Source organism: Scyliorhinus canicula, chromosome 10 (assembly GCF_902713615.1).
Source record: "Scyliorhinus canicula chromosome 10, sScyCan1.1, whole genome shotgun sequence".
Classification (NCBI taxonomy): Eukaryota; Metazoa; Chordata; class Chondrichthyes; order Carcharhiniformes; family Scyliorhinidae; genus Scyliorhinus; species Scyliorhinus canicula.
The window spans coordinates 77,882,408-77,898,789 of record NC_052155.1 but is presented as its reverse complement, the minus strand read 5'-3'; the positions used below and the strand labels follow the sequence as shown (position 1 = coordinate 77,898,789).

At 45.5% G+C, this 16,382-nt stretch overlaps 1 protein-coding gene across 3 annotated transcripts in view; it reads left to right on the top strand.

Moving 5' to 3' along the window:
* greb1l (GREB1 like retinoic acid receptor coactivator) overlaps positions 1-16,382 on the top strand; it is a 373,269-nt gene that overhangs the window by 169,260 nt on the left and 187,627 nt on the right. For all 3 annotated transcript variants that reach the window (XM_038809210.1, XM_038809211.1, XM_038809212.1), the window contains one exon: positions 8,979-9,092. The gene's annotated coding sequence lies outside the window, so the exon portion shown is untranslated. The remainder of the gene's footprint in view (positions 1-8,978; positions 9,093-16,382) is intronic.

The window sequence follows — 16,382 nt, the reverse complement described above, 5'->3', positions numbered from 1 at the left end:
GATCCCTTTGTACTTTGGCATTATGAATTTTCTCACCATTTAGAAAGTAGTCTATGCTTGGATTCTTTTTTCCAAAGTGCAAGACCTCACATTTTCTCACGTCGAATTGCATCAGCCATTTCCTGCACCACTCTCCCAAACTGTCTAGATCCTTCTGCAGCCTCCCCACTTCCTCAGCACTACCTGCCTGACCACCTAACTTCGTATCATCGGCAAACTTTGCTAGAATGCCCCCAGTCCCTTCATCCAGATCATTAATATATATGGTGAACAGTTGCGGCCCCAACACTGAACCCTGTGGGACACCGCTGGTCACCGGCTGCCATTCCGAAAAAGAACCTTTTATCCCAACTCTCTGCCTTCTGTCAGACAGCCAATCCTCAACCCATGCCAGTAGCTCACCTCGAACACCATGGGCCCTCACCTTACTCAGCAGCCTCCTGTGTGGCACCTTATCAAAGGCCTTTTGGAAATCCAGATAGACCACCTCCACTGGGTTTCCCTGGTCTAACCTACTTGTCACCTCCTCAAAGAATTCTAACAGGTTCGTCAGGCACGACCTCCCCTTACTAAATCCATGTTGACTTGTTCTAATCCGACCCTGCTCTTCCAAGAATTTAGAAATCTCATCCTTAACGATCGATTCTAGAATTTTACCAACAACCGAGGTTAGGCTAATTGGCCTATAATTTTCCATCTTTTGTCTTGATCCTTTCTTGAACAAGGGGGTTACAACAGCGATCTTCCAATCGTCCGGGACTTTCCCTGACTCCAGTGATTTTTGAAAGATCTCAACCAACGCTTCCGCTATTTCTTCAGCCACCTCTCTCAGAACTCTAGGGGGTAGCCCATCGGGGCCAGGAGATTTGTCAATTTTAAGACCTTTTAGCATTTTTAGCACCATCTCTTTTGTAATGGCAACCATACTCAACTCAGCCCCCTGACCCTCTATAATTTTTGGGATATTACTCATGTCTTTCACTGTGAAGACTGACGCAAAGTACTTATTAAGTTCTCCAGCCATTTCCTCGTCTCCCATCACTAGCCTTCCGGAATCAGTTTGAATTGGCCCAATGTCTACTTTGGCCTGTCGTTTGTTTCTTATGTATTGAAAGAAACTTTTACTATCATTTCTTATATTACTGGCTAGCCTGCATTCATATTTGATCCTCTCCTTCCTTATTTGTCTCTTTGTTAACCTCTGTTTGTTTTTGTAGCCTTCCCAATCTTCTGATTTCCCAGTGCTTTTGGCCACTTTATAGGATCTCTCTTTTTCTTTGATACATTTCCTGACCTTCTTTGTCAGCCATGGCTGTCTAATCCCTCCCCGGATAATCTTTCTTTTCTTGGGGATGAACCTCTGTACAGTGTCCTCAATTATGCATACAAACTCCTGCCATTTTTGCTCTACTGTCTTCCCCACTAGGGTCTGCTTCCAGTCGATTTTCGCCAGTTCCTCTCCCATGCCCTCGTAATTACCTTTATTTAACTGTAACACCATTACATCCGATTTTGCCTTCTCTCTTTCAAACTGCAGACTGAACTCAACCATATTATGATCGCTGCTTCCTAAGTGTTCCCTTACTTTAAGGGGATGGTGTGGGGATGCCCACAATGGGAAACTCCATTGACCGGCTGGTGTAACGGAACATCCCGCCGGCGGGGTGAACCTGAAATGTGGCACGGCGGGGGGGAGAATCCAGCCCATGCTGTTACGCAATTTGGACATTCTGAATTCTCTCTCTGTGTACCTGAACAGGCGCCGGAATGTGGCGACAATGTGGCTTTTTACAGTAACTTAATTGCAGTGTTAATGTAAGGCTACTTGTGACAATAAAGATTATTATACATAGCACCATTTTGTGCACTGAGGAGATCCACTCATGGATATAATGTGAGGCGAATGGAAGGTGATTGTTTCTTCCACAGATTGGAATGTCTAGGGGGTATCAAACCTGGTTAAAGATGGTGAGAGCTCTGGCCCAGGGGTTGGAAGAGACTTGAGCTGCAGCACAAGTTGGGAAGCTGGCGGGGGGAAGGGTCATCATCGATGTTTAAACTGCCGATGGAGCAACTGATGAGTTTTGTTTGGGGGAAATTTCAGCAACAATGAAAGGAGATGCAGGGAAACTGGTCAAGCGCTATTGAGGGGGCAGATGCACCTCTTCGCGAGACCTTGGATGGGTGGAGAAGCTCTTGGAGGTGCAAGGACAATGAATCAGGAGGTGGAAAAGGTGGTGCCCAACCAGGGTGACCGGGTTGTGTCATTAGAGGCGGAGATGGCGATCCTGGATGATGTATGTAATGTGTTGTGTGTGTGTGGATGGATGACCAAAAGAATCGGTCTCGGCGGCAAAATCTTCTTCTTGTGGGCCTACCAGAGGGAATGAGTACCACAGGCTAAGATGTTTGCGAAGTTGGTGGAGGAGTGGGTTTTCGACAAGACCCTGGAGGTGGTCCATGCCTGCAGGTCCTTGAGACAGAAGTTGAGGGCTGGGGAGTCACCGTGGGCGGTGATTGTGCATATGCGCAAGTTCCAGGACAAAGAAAATATTTTGAGGTGGGCCAAAGAGAGTCGGGACTACAACTGGGAAGGAAATCGGATTTGGATCGACCAGGGCATTGGTACCGACCTGGCTAAGAGATGGGTAGGGTTTTATAGGGCTAAGACAGCGCTTTTCTGGCACAAGTTCGATTTGGGGTACTGTACCCAGCCAAACTTTGGGTAACTTTTGAGGGACGGGAATAATATTTCTTGACACCGGAGGAGGCAAATGACTTTGTTAAGTAGCATGGGTTGATGGAGGGCTGCGTAATGGACTTTTGTACCATCAGTATTTTTTGATAAATTTATACTTTGCGTACCTTTTGTACAGTATTGTACCTTTTTTGTACCTTTGGTACCCTTTGTACAATTTATAATTCACTATGTTTGCTTTTGCACTGGTTCTTGTGGGTAATTGATAATTTTGTGTCTGGGGGCTTCTTTGATGTGCTTTCTACCCTTATGGGTACAGGAGATTGAGGGAGGGGACGTGGTTGGGTTGAAGAGGGGATGTGGCAGTGCAAGTGGAATGGGGGGGGGTAGGTTGGAAGGCACAGGTGGGGTCCTTTGTCTGGGCCTCCATGCTGGCAGGGGTGGGTGCCGCGGTAGTTAGCCTGAGGGGGGAGGGTTGAGTTTGAGTAAGGACAAAGTGGGTGGCCACCTTGAGTGGGTCTGGTTTTGGGAGTCTCACCAATTTATCATTGGTGAGAACTTTAATTGTGTACTGGAGCCTAGATCAATGGCTAGGTCAGGGATGACAACAGAGTTGGGATGTTCATGGACCAGATGGAGGTGGTGGACACAGGGAGATTTCGGCATCCAGGGGAGGGAATATTCCTTCTTGCATGTCATTGAATTTTTTGTTGTGGGTAAGGCGGTTTTGACAAGGGGTTGTAGGGCAGAATATGTGGGAATAGTGATCTTGGACCACGCCCCACACTAATTGGAAGTCAGGCTCAGGTTGGGGTGGGCGCAGAGGCCAGGGTTGGAGGCTAGATTCAACGCTTTTGGATAAGGAGTTCTGTGATAAGGTGGCACTTGCGTTTGAGAACTCCGTTGATCTCAATCAAAATGGAGAGATCTCTGCAGCCACGTTCTGTGAGGCATTGAAGGTGGTAGTTTGGGGGGGGGGGGGGGGGGTGGGGGAGTAATTATTTTGTTTAAAGCCCATAGAGATAGGTTTAAGAGGATGGAGAGGCAGAAGTTTCTGGAAGGTATTGTAGATGTGGATCGGAGGTACTCTGTGGTCCCGACTAGGGAGTCGCTGGCGGAATGGAAGAAGTTGCAGGGGCACTTTGATCTGTTGACAATGGGGAAGACAGTGGGTCAGCTACGCCGGCTACCGGGGATGGGGGGGGGGTTGTAGTGCAGCATGAGTACTGACTGCGAGGAAAAGGTGAGTCACCTGCTTGCCCATCAGCTGTGACGGCAGACCCCAGAGCCCTAGAGGACCCATCACCGGGCATTGAAGATCACGGGACATGGTAAGCTGCTGGCTGTCTATACCTCTGATGTACATCCTGGGGATACATCTGGACATAGTGGTAGAGCACAGAAGAACAAGCACATTGAGGATCAGTTGGGGGGGGGGGGTGGGGGTGTAAGGAGTGGACTGTCAGTTGGGGGGGTAGGGGTGGGGTGTTTTGGGGGGCTGAGGAAGGGAGGGTGGGGATAGTGGGGCAGCACCATTGCGATAGTGGGGCAATGGTGTACACTTGGACATTAAAATACCCTCAACACAACCAGAATGATGCCTCTGGCTCTATGCTCCGCCGTGCGAGGCCAATCACCAAATCCATGCCCCATACCCCCAGACATGGACCCATCTGACACACACTGCCCATGCAGGCGTGGACATGGAAATGTGCCTGGGGCTGGGGCTTATCCCCTGGGTGATGGGAGGTTGGCCGCTGCGTCTGTGGTGCTGCCTCCAACAATGTTCGGCACCATGTCCATGCATCAAGGTGTGATTGTGATGTCAGGCAATGAGCCTCACATGCCACATGGCCCAACCACCCACCGAGATCCACTTGGGATGTGCAAAGTGCTCAGTTAACCATGACTGCCAATTCTCTATTAGCACGAGCCTGCAGCTGGACGGCATGGTGGCACAGTGGTTAGCACTGCTGCCTATGGCGCTGAGGATGGGTTCGATCCTGGCCCCGGGTCACTGTCCATATGGAGTTTGCACATTCCCCAGTGTCTGCATGTGTTTCATCCCCACAACCCAAAGATGTTCTGGTTAGTTGGATTGGCCATGCTGAATTGCCCCTTAATTGGAAAAAATAATAATTGGGTACTCTAAATTACTTTTAAAAAGCAATAGCCTTCAGCCGCATGACCAGAGGCCTCCGTGGTCAGTGGGAGTTGTGGGTGGTTGGTGGGGCAGACAGGCAGGGGCTGAGTTGCTACCGGTAGAGGAACACACGGTCCAGGAGTTGACATGGCAGAGCCGCGTACGTCTCCCCCCCCCCCCCCCCCCCCCCACACTGCACAGGGTCTCCCCTCTCCCCCCCATTTCCGATACCCCATGGCAGCCCACCCCCAACTGTGCCCCCCCCCCCCCCCCCCCCCCCCCCCCCCCCCCCCGGTTGCCCTCCCCCAAACAGGGGCAGCATGCCCAGTGCCCCGGGCTCATTGCCTGTGAGTGAAGGTGGCTTCTCGGCCACCGTCAGGTTCAATTTTTTCAAAAGGAGGACTAATCAGCTCCAGCATGACCACTTGCTGGGGAGGCCGTTGGATATGGGAGTGTTCCCATTATTTATATGGCAATAGGGCTGAAGCGGTGATTGGTTTCTTGCCACACTAAGGATTTCGCCTACGGGTGCAGGCCGGTTGCATCGCAGACAGTTTGGCGTCCCCTGTGGTTCCTGCTTTCTGCCTCTCCCGCTATCCATCGGCCTAGTTTCGCTCGAGTGAGAGTACAATGAGGCCGGAGAATCTTGCCCTCTGTTTTCTGTCTGTTAACCAATCCTTAATTTATGACAGTATATTACCTGCTGTCCCATATACTAAACAGCCTCCTGTGGGGGACTTCATCAAAGCCTCCTGAAAATCCAAGTGGACTATGTCCATGACTCCCCTTTATTCATTATGTTCATACATTCTCAGGTTTAGTACGATTTCTGTCAACTTTATAGGCCTTTTCAATTAATCTTATATAATCTTAATTAAATTGTTAACCATGGTTGACTGACTTTGGACATTAGATCGCGCCCATAGCCTCCCAAACGGAGAATCTCGCCCACAATTTTTTTAAAGAAAGTTGGGACATGACGAGTTTTAACCATAAAGTTTATGATCCTCTGCAATAGTTGTTCTCCATGGGGTGTCGATATTTTAGATCCAAGTAAAGAAAATGGAAGATTGGAGGAGGCAAAGAGAGGCAGGGCTGGATATAGAGGATGGGGGGAAGGAGAGGCAGAGAAATTGAGGAGAGGAGGCATAGAACAAATGAGAGAGGAGGTATGTTTTGGAGGAAAGAGAAGTGGATAATTGGACCATTGAAGGTGATGTGGCACAGTTTTGGGGGAAATGTGCTCTGCTGCACAGGGTATGGAGGGTGGGGAGCGGGAGTTCAAATGCTGCTAATTTTGTTCAGCTGGGACAGAACTGTATGGTGTCACTCGTTCTGAGAGGTAAGGGAGAGGGGATTCACTCGTGTGAAGATTGCTGAATAGGCTAAGGGATAACAATGCAGAAAAAATGTGTTCAGCGTGTGTTGATCAGTGAGGGGTAACTATTCCAATGTTGGAATCAATGTCTCGGGAGGGGTTGGTCATGGGTCATTATTGAAAATAATTTCTCAGTGGGTTTGTGGAGTTAAGAAAGAATTGAAAACGCACCTTGAGATTTGTATCAATTGCAACCGTGCTGAAGTTTCGATCATTTTTCATCAGCTCTTCTGCTGAACATCTGGCAACCAAATGTGTGAGCCCCATTGGAAATGCACTCCCTACGTTCGTATAACTTATTTATTTAATCTCATATGCAACTTCTTTTTTCACTATCTTGTAGAGTTGATATGGATTTGCTCTTTTTTGCTTCAGTAATAAATTTAGTTCTTTTTGCCTATTGAAACGGGAAGCACTGAGTTAAAAATGCACAAATGGGAAGGTGATCTCACAATACGAGGAATTATAACAAGCAGCCTCACTCATCAGAGTCTAATGGAGATGTAGAAATGTTAGCATCTTTTGGTCTAGTGCAGCATTGGAGCTATCAATTGTAATCCCATTTCCCTACTCTTTGTCTGAGTGTTTAACAAAAATGTAATTCCCTCTTACATATTATGATTGACTTGCCCACAATAGCCACTTGTGATCATCCGTTGCATATTCTAATGAACCTTTGTATTAAAAATAATTCTTCTAACCTCCCCATTTCATTTCCTGGATTAACCCTAAATTTATGCCCACTTCTCGGCTTATACATGATGTACTAAATTAATTCAAGTAAACGAAGGTTTGGCTTGCGTGTAAACACTATTAAATTGTTCAGAGCAGCATCAAAATAGTTTTGGAAGGGGCGGCACGTGGCACAGTGGTTAGCATTGCTGCCTATGGCGCTGAGGACCTGGGTTTGAACCCTGAGTCACTGCCTGTGTGCAGTTTGCACATTCTCTCCGTGTCTGTGTGGGTTTCACCCCCACAATCCAAAGATATGCAGGTTAGGTGAATTGGCCACACTAAATTGCCCTTAATTGGAAAGAAATAAAATAATTGGATTCTCTAAATTTAAAAAAAAATAGTTTGGAAACTAACTTTTCAGTGAATTCAAAATTTGAGAAAATTATGATTATTTTTTTGTGTTTTCAAAATTCATTTATGGAACGTGGGCATCACTGGTGAGGTTGGTATTTATTGTTCTACCCTAGTTGCCCTTGAGAAGATTGTGATGGTGAGCTGTCTTCTTGAAGCATTGCTGTCTCTGTGATATAGGTGTACCCAGAGTGCTGTCAGCGAGGGAGATAGAGGACCTTCACCTCGCAACGAAGAAGGAATGGCAATATGTTTTCAAGTCAGTATAGTGTGAAACCTGGGAGGTGGTGCTCCCTTGCATCTGCTTCCCTTGTCCTAGGTGATAGGTTGGTTCGGTAGGTGTGATCAAATACGTTTTTGGAAAGTTGCTGCAGTGTATCTTCGATATTGGCAAGGGAGTGAATGGTGAAGATGGTGGATGGGATACCAATTAAGAGGTCTGCTTTGTCCTGGTTGATATTGAGCTTCCAAGTGCTGTTAGAGCTGTACTCATCCAGATAAGTGGAGGGCATTTCATCCACACTCTTGATTTGTGCCTCATCTTTAATAGAAACGTTTGGAGAACCAGAAGGTGACACAGAATATCCAGCCTCTGACTTGCGGTTACAGTCATGTTATTTATGTGTCTGGTCTAGTTACATTTCTGGTCAATGGTGGGGGATTGATGCTGGTAATGCCGTTGAATGTCAAGAGGAGGTTAGTTGCTCTCTTGTTGGAAACCGTCATTGTCTGGCACTTAGTTATGTAGCAGGAACATTACTTTCCACTTCTCAGCCCAAGACTGAATGTTGAAACATACAGACACAGACTGTATCTGAGGAATTTCAAATGCAATTGAACACTGTACAATCATTAGTGAAAGTCCCCACATCTGACCTTGTGCTGGAGAGAATGTCTTTGATGAAGCAGCTTAAAATGGTTGGGCCTAGGACACTTCCCTGAGGAACTACTGCAGCAAAGTCCTCGGGTTGAAATAATTGGATTTCAACAACCAACGATCTTCCCATGTACTCGATGTGACTCCAACCAGTAGAGAGATTTCCCCCTTATTCCCATTGATTTCAGTTTTAGTAGGGCTTCTTGATGCCGTACTAAGGACCAAGGCTGCAATAAGGTCAAGGGCTGAATGGCCCTGGAAGAATTCAAACTGAGCATCAGTGACCAGGTTATTGCTAGTAAGGTGCTGATCGGTAATACCATCAAAGACCCTTTCCACTGTTGATCGTGAGCAGGCTCAAAACTGGCCAGATTAGATTTGTTCTGCTTTTTTTGTGAACTAGACATGTAGACATACCCAATTACTCAGTGATATTGATCAGTCCAATAGGACAAGTGTTGGAAGAGGCTTTTGAACTGTTATGTCAAGAGTTGTTTTCTCCACTGGCAATTTTCCCAGCAGCCTTTGGAGTGGTCTTTTAGATGATGTCGGTGTTTCTGACAGATTCTTGTCTGAAAATAAGTCCCCAGAAATACAGACTGTTAATTAATTAGCTGCTATCTAATATCAAAATGAATATGCTTGCATAATGTGTTTTGATAGGAAACAGCTGGAGGAGTAATAAATACACATTTAAAAGTTCAGCTATGGTGATTGTGAGAGCTAATTTGGTTGGGTTCAAGAAGCAGGAGTCCCTTTCACTGCCTTCATGAATTTTTGGTTTTCTTTTCCCCAGGAGCTGTAGTTTCTGCCACTGAGAAGATTTCCTGACTGTGAAGATTCCAGTGCTATTTTCCCACGTCGCCTAAAAATGAATGCATTTCCAGAAGGTTAATTGAAAGAAAAGGAGGTAAAGAGAAAATGCATCCCAGCAATCACTGCGTGATGCTTTGTTTTAAAAAAACATTAAATTATACATCAGTTATTTTATGTTTCGTTAGTTTTCTTCTCTGGCTTGAAGAGATTGTCAGGAAAATATTTCTCAACCAGCAGTTTCTCATGATTTATTTACCACTAATTTGTGAGGGATTGAAATTTCTCCATTGGTTTGCTGTTGAATGAATGGGCAAGTAATTTTTCATGAGAGTAGCTTTGACCCGATCCATGTGAAGTCTTGGGATGACTCCATTTGTTTTTTCTCCCAATCAACATCCTGAGGGTTACCATTGATCAGAAACTGAACTGGACTAGCCACATTAATACTGTGGCTACCAGGGCAGGTCAAAGGCTAGGAATCCTACGGCGAGTTAGTCCCCTCCTGATCCCCAAAAGCATGTCCACCATCTATAAGGCACAAGTCAGGAGTTCAATGGAATACTCTCCACTTGCCTGGATGAGTGCAGCTCCAAAAACACTCAAGAAGCTTGACACCATCCAGGACAAAGCAGCCCGCTTGATTGCTCCTCCTTTCACAAACATTCAATCGCTCCACCACCACCAACGAACAGTGGCAGCCGTGTGTGCCATCCACAAGATGCACTGCAGGAACTCGCCAACGTTCCTCAGACAACACCTTCCAAACCCACGACCACTGCCATCTTGAAGGACAAGAGCAGCAGATACCTGGGAACCCTACCACCTGGAGGTTCCCCTCCAAGCCACTCACCACCTTGACTTGGAAATATATTGCCGTTCCTTCGCTGTTGCGGGGACAAAATCCTGTACTCCCTCCTTAACAGCCCAGTGGGTGTACCTACACCTGAAGGGCTGCAGCGGTTCAAGAAGGCAATTCACCACCACCTTCTGAAAAGCAACTAGGGATGTGCAACAAATGTTGGTCTAACCGCGACACCCACATCCCATAAATGAATTTTGAAGAAGTGCCAAATCCTCAGGACAACAATTGGATCATTCTCACAACTATATTGTGCAGAAACCTGGCAGAACAGTGATTAAAATTGTGACTTGCACTTCATCTAGGGTGCTTCTTTTTTTGTCAGCAGCATTTCCCATCCAAAATGGCAGGTAAGGTAAAATGTTCTCCACTGTTCTGCCCACCTCATTTGTCCATTGGTATCTTCCTGCACCTATAGCTTTCTTCTTCATTATCAACCACATCCACAACCATATGGTCAATTTTTTTATCACCTGTAAACTTCTTAATCCAGTTCATTGATTTTCACCAGAAACAGCAAGGGATCTAGTGCTAAGCCTTGTGGAAGCCCATTGGATCCGACTTCTAGTCACAAAAACCATCATTGGCCATTGCCATTTACTTTCTGCCTCTAAGCCAATTTTGGATCCTACTTGCCACTTTGTCCTGGATTCCATGGGTTTTTATTTTTGTGACCTGTCTGTTATGTGGGACCTGGACCAAGGTCTTGCTTAAATTTGAATAGACTATATCAAATGCACTACCCTCTTCAATCCTCCTGGTTTCCTGCTCAATAAATGGAATCATGCTAATAAGGCACAACCTTCCCTAACAAATCTGTACTGACTGTCTTTGATTTCTATCTTAATAAATGAATATTTATCATAAGACCATAAAACCATAAGATGTAGGAACAGAAGTAGGCCATTCGGCCCATCGTGTCTGCTATGCCATTCAATGAGATCATAACTAACCTGATATGATAATCCTCAATTCCACTTTCCCGTCTTACCCCCATAACCCTTGATTTCCTTGCTGATTAAGAATCTGCCTACCTCAACCCTGAACATATTTAATAACCCAGCTTCTACAGCTCTCTGTGGTAAAGAATTCCACAGATTCACTACACTCTGTGAGAAAACATTCCTCCTCATCTCTGTCTTAAATTGGGGCAGCACGGTGGCCTAGTGGTTAGCACAACCGCCTCACGGCGCTGAGGTCCCAGGTTCGATCCCGGCTCTGGGTCACTGTCTGTGTGGGGTTTGCACATTCTCCCCGTGTCTGCGTGGGTTTCACCCCCACAACCCAAAAATGTGCAGAGTAGGTGGATTGGCCACGCTAAATTGCCCCTTAATTGGAAAAAATAATTGGGTAATCTAAATTTAAAAAAAAAAAAATCTCTGTCTTAAATTGACGACCCCTCTGGTCCTGGACTCTCCCAGAAAGGGAAACAACCTTTCACCTTCTATCCTATCAAGCCCCCTGCGAATCCTATTTGTCTCAATAAGGCCGCCTTTCATTCTTATAAACTGGCCCAGTCTGCCAACCTCACCCCAGAAGAAAATTCCTCCATCCCCAGGATCAAACTAGTGAACCTTCTGGACTGCCTTCAATGCCAGTATATCTTTCCTTAAGGAGACCAAAACTATTTACAGTATTTCTGTCCTTCAGACATGTTTTCCAATAATTTTCCCACCGTCGGACTTTGGCTAACTGACCTGTAAATACCCGGTCTATCCCTTTCTCTCTTTTTAAACAATCCACCAGCCCTCTGGCACCACACCTTTAACCAGAGAGGACTGGAAAATGATCATGTAATTCATAGAATTTACAGTGCAGAAGGAGGCCATTCGGCCCATCGAGTCTGCACCGGCTCTTGGAAAGAGCACCCTAACCAAGGTCAACACCGCCACCCTATCCCCATAACCCAGTAACCCCACCAAACACTAAGGGCAATTTTGGACACTAAGGGCAATTTATCATGGCCAATCCACCTGACCTGCACATCTTTGGACTGTGGGAGGAAACCGGAGCACCCGGAGGAAACCCACGCACACACGGGGAGGGTGTGCAGAATCCGCACAGACAGTGACCCAAGCCGGGAATCAAACCTGAGACCCTGGAGCTGTGAAGCAATTGTGCTAACCACTATGCTACCGTGCTGCCCTTAAGCCATGCCTCCACTATTTAGAACATACAACATTACAGCACAATACAGGCCCTTCAGTCCACGATGTTGTGCCGACCATTTATCCTAATCTAAGATCAACCTAACCTACACCCCTTCAATTTACTGCTGTCCATGTGCCTGTCTAAGAGTCGCTTAAATGTCCCTAATGACTCTGACCCCACCACCTCTGCTGGCAGTGCATTCCACACACCCACCACTCTGTGTAAAGAACCTACCTCTGTCATCTCCCCTATACCTTCCTCCAATCACCTTAAAATTATGTCCCCTCGTGACAGTTCTTCTCGCTTCCCTTACAGCTTAGGATACATTTTGGCTGGGCCTGGGAATTTATCGACTTTCAAAGATGTTAAAGCACTGAACCCTTCGGGTGCAATTCACTGGCCGCGTCTTGCCGGAATCGGAACGGGACATGGCTGGTAGAATCTGCGAGAGGCTTCTACTGGGATTCTTGTTGTTACGCCTCATGAGATCTAATGGGATGTCATGATCTGGATCCCACCCACAATGGCCAGGATCCAGACTTGCACAGTTAAGTTGCCAGATCCAGCCAGCACCTGGCATCTGCCAGCTTTGTCAAGGAGACCACAGCTGGGCGGGGGGAGGGGGGTAGCGCTTAGCCCTGGTCCCCACAAACGGTGGATGATATCTGGGTTGGGGGGGGGGAGGGAGGTAATCTGGAATTGTCAGCCTGGCACCCTGGCATTGCCAGGCTGACTGGGGGCACTACCAAGGTGCCAGTCTGGCAGTGCCAAGGTGCACAAGTGGCATTTTCTCCACGCCAGGGATCTGGCCTGGGGGTATCCTTTCCATATAAGGTGGGGTGGGGGGGCTTGAGGACTCCTTAACAAGTGAGTTGGGGGGGGGGGGGGCCCGGGGGTTGTGTCAGGCATTTGAAAGATGGTGCCCCGATCTCTTGCGACTGAGTGCGGACTCTGGGGTCGTACCTCACTGAGGCCTCAAAAGAACTAGAGTGTTGTTGGATATTGAGGTAATTAGCCCTGGGAACAACCCCGCTAATCCCGCCCAGAATGGACTCTTTCATTTCCCCCCGTTAGATTGCGCCCTTCCAGTCTCACTATGCTAGTTTTATCTAATATTTCACTCTCCACCTCCTTGCTGATTGCAAAGTCTGTATCGCCCTTTTCTTTTGTGAAAACTGAAACAAAGCATGCATTGGAAACCATACCAACTCTTTGGCCTCCAAACACGGGCTATCCTTATGACCACTAATAGGCTCTACTCTTTCTTTTGTTTATGCTGTTTATGTATTACTAAAAACATTTTTGGGTTTGCCTTGATTTTACTTGCCAATATTTTCCAAGCCCTCTCTTTGTTTTCCCAATTCCCTTTTTAATTTTACCCATACACTTTTTATCCACAGGGCCCAATACTGCAGAAAGCCTAAGTGCTTGTTATAAAACATAGAACATAGAACATTACAGCGCAGTACAGGCCCTTCGGCCCTCGATGTTGCGCTGACCTGTAAAACCACTCTAAAGCCCATCTACACTATTCCGTTATCGTCCATATGCCTATCCAATGACCATTTGAATGCGTAAGCTGCCCTTTATTTCTTTACCTCTCTTTTAAGCTCCTTGACACTCAGGCTGGGGGCTTCTGCATTTGACAGTCCCACTCTTTTTCTTTCAGGGAAAATTTTGTAACTGGGTATTAAGAGGTGCAAGATTAATTTGGGATGCTTTATATTTCTGCACTTCCTTTTGAAGAAACATTCAGCCTATGCGTCTCCCTGTCCGATATATCTTGTTGGAAATTTGCCATGTGGTTAATTGGTTGCATGAAACTGCACTGTTGAGCTGCAACTCTCAGCCCCAAGTTTCCATAAAGGTGCTGTTGTTGCTCATGATACTTTGAGCAGGGAGAGAGAGACAGACGTTGAAGGTCAAAATTGTTAATCTCCATTGACATGAGCCGCAGCGGGTCAGAGGAGCTGTGCTCTAATTCTGGAAACAGTATTTGTGTTCCGGGTGAACTGTTTATTTAACAAGACTGAACAGGTTTGGTAAGGGCAAAATATGTAATTATAATTTAATCATTACTTTTGTAATAAATTCACCCAAAGAGCACATGCTTAGATCTATTTATAACCTCTATCTGGTCCAATATCGTCATATTTATGAAGGAACATAAGGCAATTTCTTCAAACTGTGATTGTTATAAAGTTCCTGATTAAGGCTGCAGTTAACACGAAAAGTTTCAATGGCTGAATGAACAACAGATGAATGAATCGGCACGAGCTCCATGTTGAAATGGATAGGACAACTCAGCACCAAAATTTGAAACAGGCCATTTAGAGAAAACAAGTGAGGGAGCTTGAGGGAAACGGTGGAAATAGGAGGTTGGTTGATCGTTACCAAGAAAACGGACCAAAATAGAGGTCGAAAGTAAAGGAAAATATTAAAAGAAAGTTAGTGACTAAGAGAATGCATTATAATCAAATTCTCACCCTACCTGTCCTGGGCACTCACGTTGCAGTGTAGTTCCAAAGGCACCAGTACTCTTTGGGCACCTCGCTCAAATGATTACTACTTTGGGTGGAATTTGCACTTTGCGTGGTAACATTCAAAATTAATTTATTTTAAGCCTTTCGTAAAATTTTAGGCTGAGGAACTTCTTACTAATACATAAGCGTGTCTGTAAACTACTATTGTGAGGAGCGATTTTACCCCATTGGTCATCTAGGGCCCTGAGTATTCACAACAATAACAACTTGTATTTATAGTAAACCACCTCAAGGTACTTCCAATGGTGTTATCAAGGAACATTTGACAGCAAGCCACAAAAGGAGATCTTTGAGCAGATTACCAGAAGCTTAGTCATAGAGCTGAATTTTAAGCAGTGTTTTTAAAGGAGGAAAGCAAGTTTGGCAGGAGGGGAAAGGTTTTAGGGAGGGAATTTCCGAGCCTTGGGGCTAGGCAGCTGAAGTCACGGCCTTCGATGTTGGCCATTATAATAGAGGCCTTTGGCCTTCAGCTTGGCTTCTCAGCAAAACATTTGCAAGTTTTTTCTTAGCGACAAAGGAGGGAACTCAGTGGTGAAAGGGTTAAGGGTTTGACGCTGACTTTGTGCCCACTCCTATTGTTTAGTGTGGTAATGAAATCAGACTGAGTTTTCAATGGAGAACAGATTTGAAATTTATTGTTCATTGTGCCCTTGGAGCAGAAGTGAAACCCACCAGAATTGAAGGGTCATTGCCACAAACCAGGTTAAATTTACTGCTTTTTATATTGCAGCAATGGGACCCAAACCTCTTATCAGTGAAGCTTTTGTGGAAAACTTGCGAGCCGTGGAGCAAGTAGGGAAGGGTGACTGTATGACACTTTGTATTCAAATTCGTGGCCAGGTGCTAGGAGGAAGCAACATCAACTGGCTTGACATGGGATGAATGCAGCAGGCCTGAAGTGATGCAGAAACAAATGCAGAGGTCATAGGGGCGATGAATGAGGGTCACTCAGGCACTCTGGGGGGTGTATTTTGTTACTTTGTAAAGCAAGCGTGCTTTCAAAACCTTGAAGGGTTTTATTGGATAAAACTTGATTTGTGAATATTTTCTTTGTGAAACTGGAAAGTATATTCTTTGTCTAAGAATATCTTGAAGAATTGCATTGCTTTTATGAATTGCAGTCATTTTTTGCTGTACATGTCCCATATTTAATAATATTTTTACAACATTGAAATACAGTCATGCTATTGAAAATTGTTTCTGGTGAGGTGCCGTAATATCAATTAGATCCATCAATTTAAGAGAAATTACATCCCCCTCAGAATTCCCGAAATTGGGATTTTGGGATTTCATGCCTTACAAAAACTTAAGAGAATTCTGAAAATGAATGTGAATTTCTCAAAACATTTTCATGTTATTCAGCCATGTTCTAGAAGTAAATACTTCTTCTCAAAGTATTAGTCTGATACCCAAAGTGCTATTTATTTAAAGAAGGTTCCAAGATCTTTTGCATAAAATATTTCATATGATGGGGCCGTTTACGGTCAGGAACTGGCCTTTGTATATGAAGAAGAATGAAATGCCACAAGGGTCGTCCTCATGAGATCTGGCACGTGCCAGAAGAAAGCTTTCTGCTTCAGAGCACAGTCTTTAGTTCCAGTCAGTGTCCCACACACTACAAACCGGACGGAGCATTCTGAGAGTGATTAAAACATCAATGAAACCTCAAATGCAGCAGGGAACAGAACCTTGCAGCAGACGAAAGAAAGGTAGGAAGATATTTATGAAATGTGTTCTTGTAAAGTGGTGAGACTGTTTATACTGCTTAGGATCTAGGCTGTAAATCCGCCCCTAGTAATGTTTGAGATTCCTCAGAGAACTAGAAGTGTTT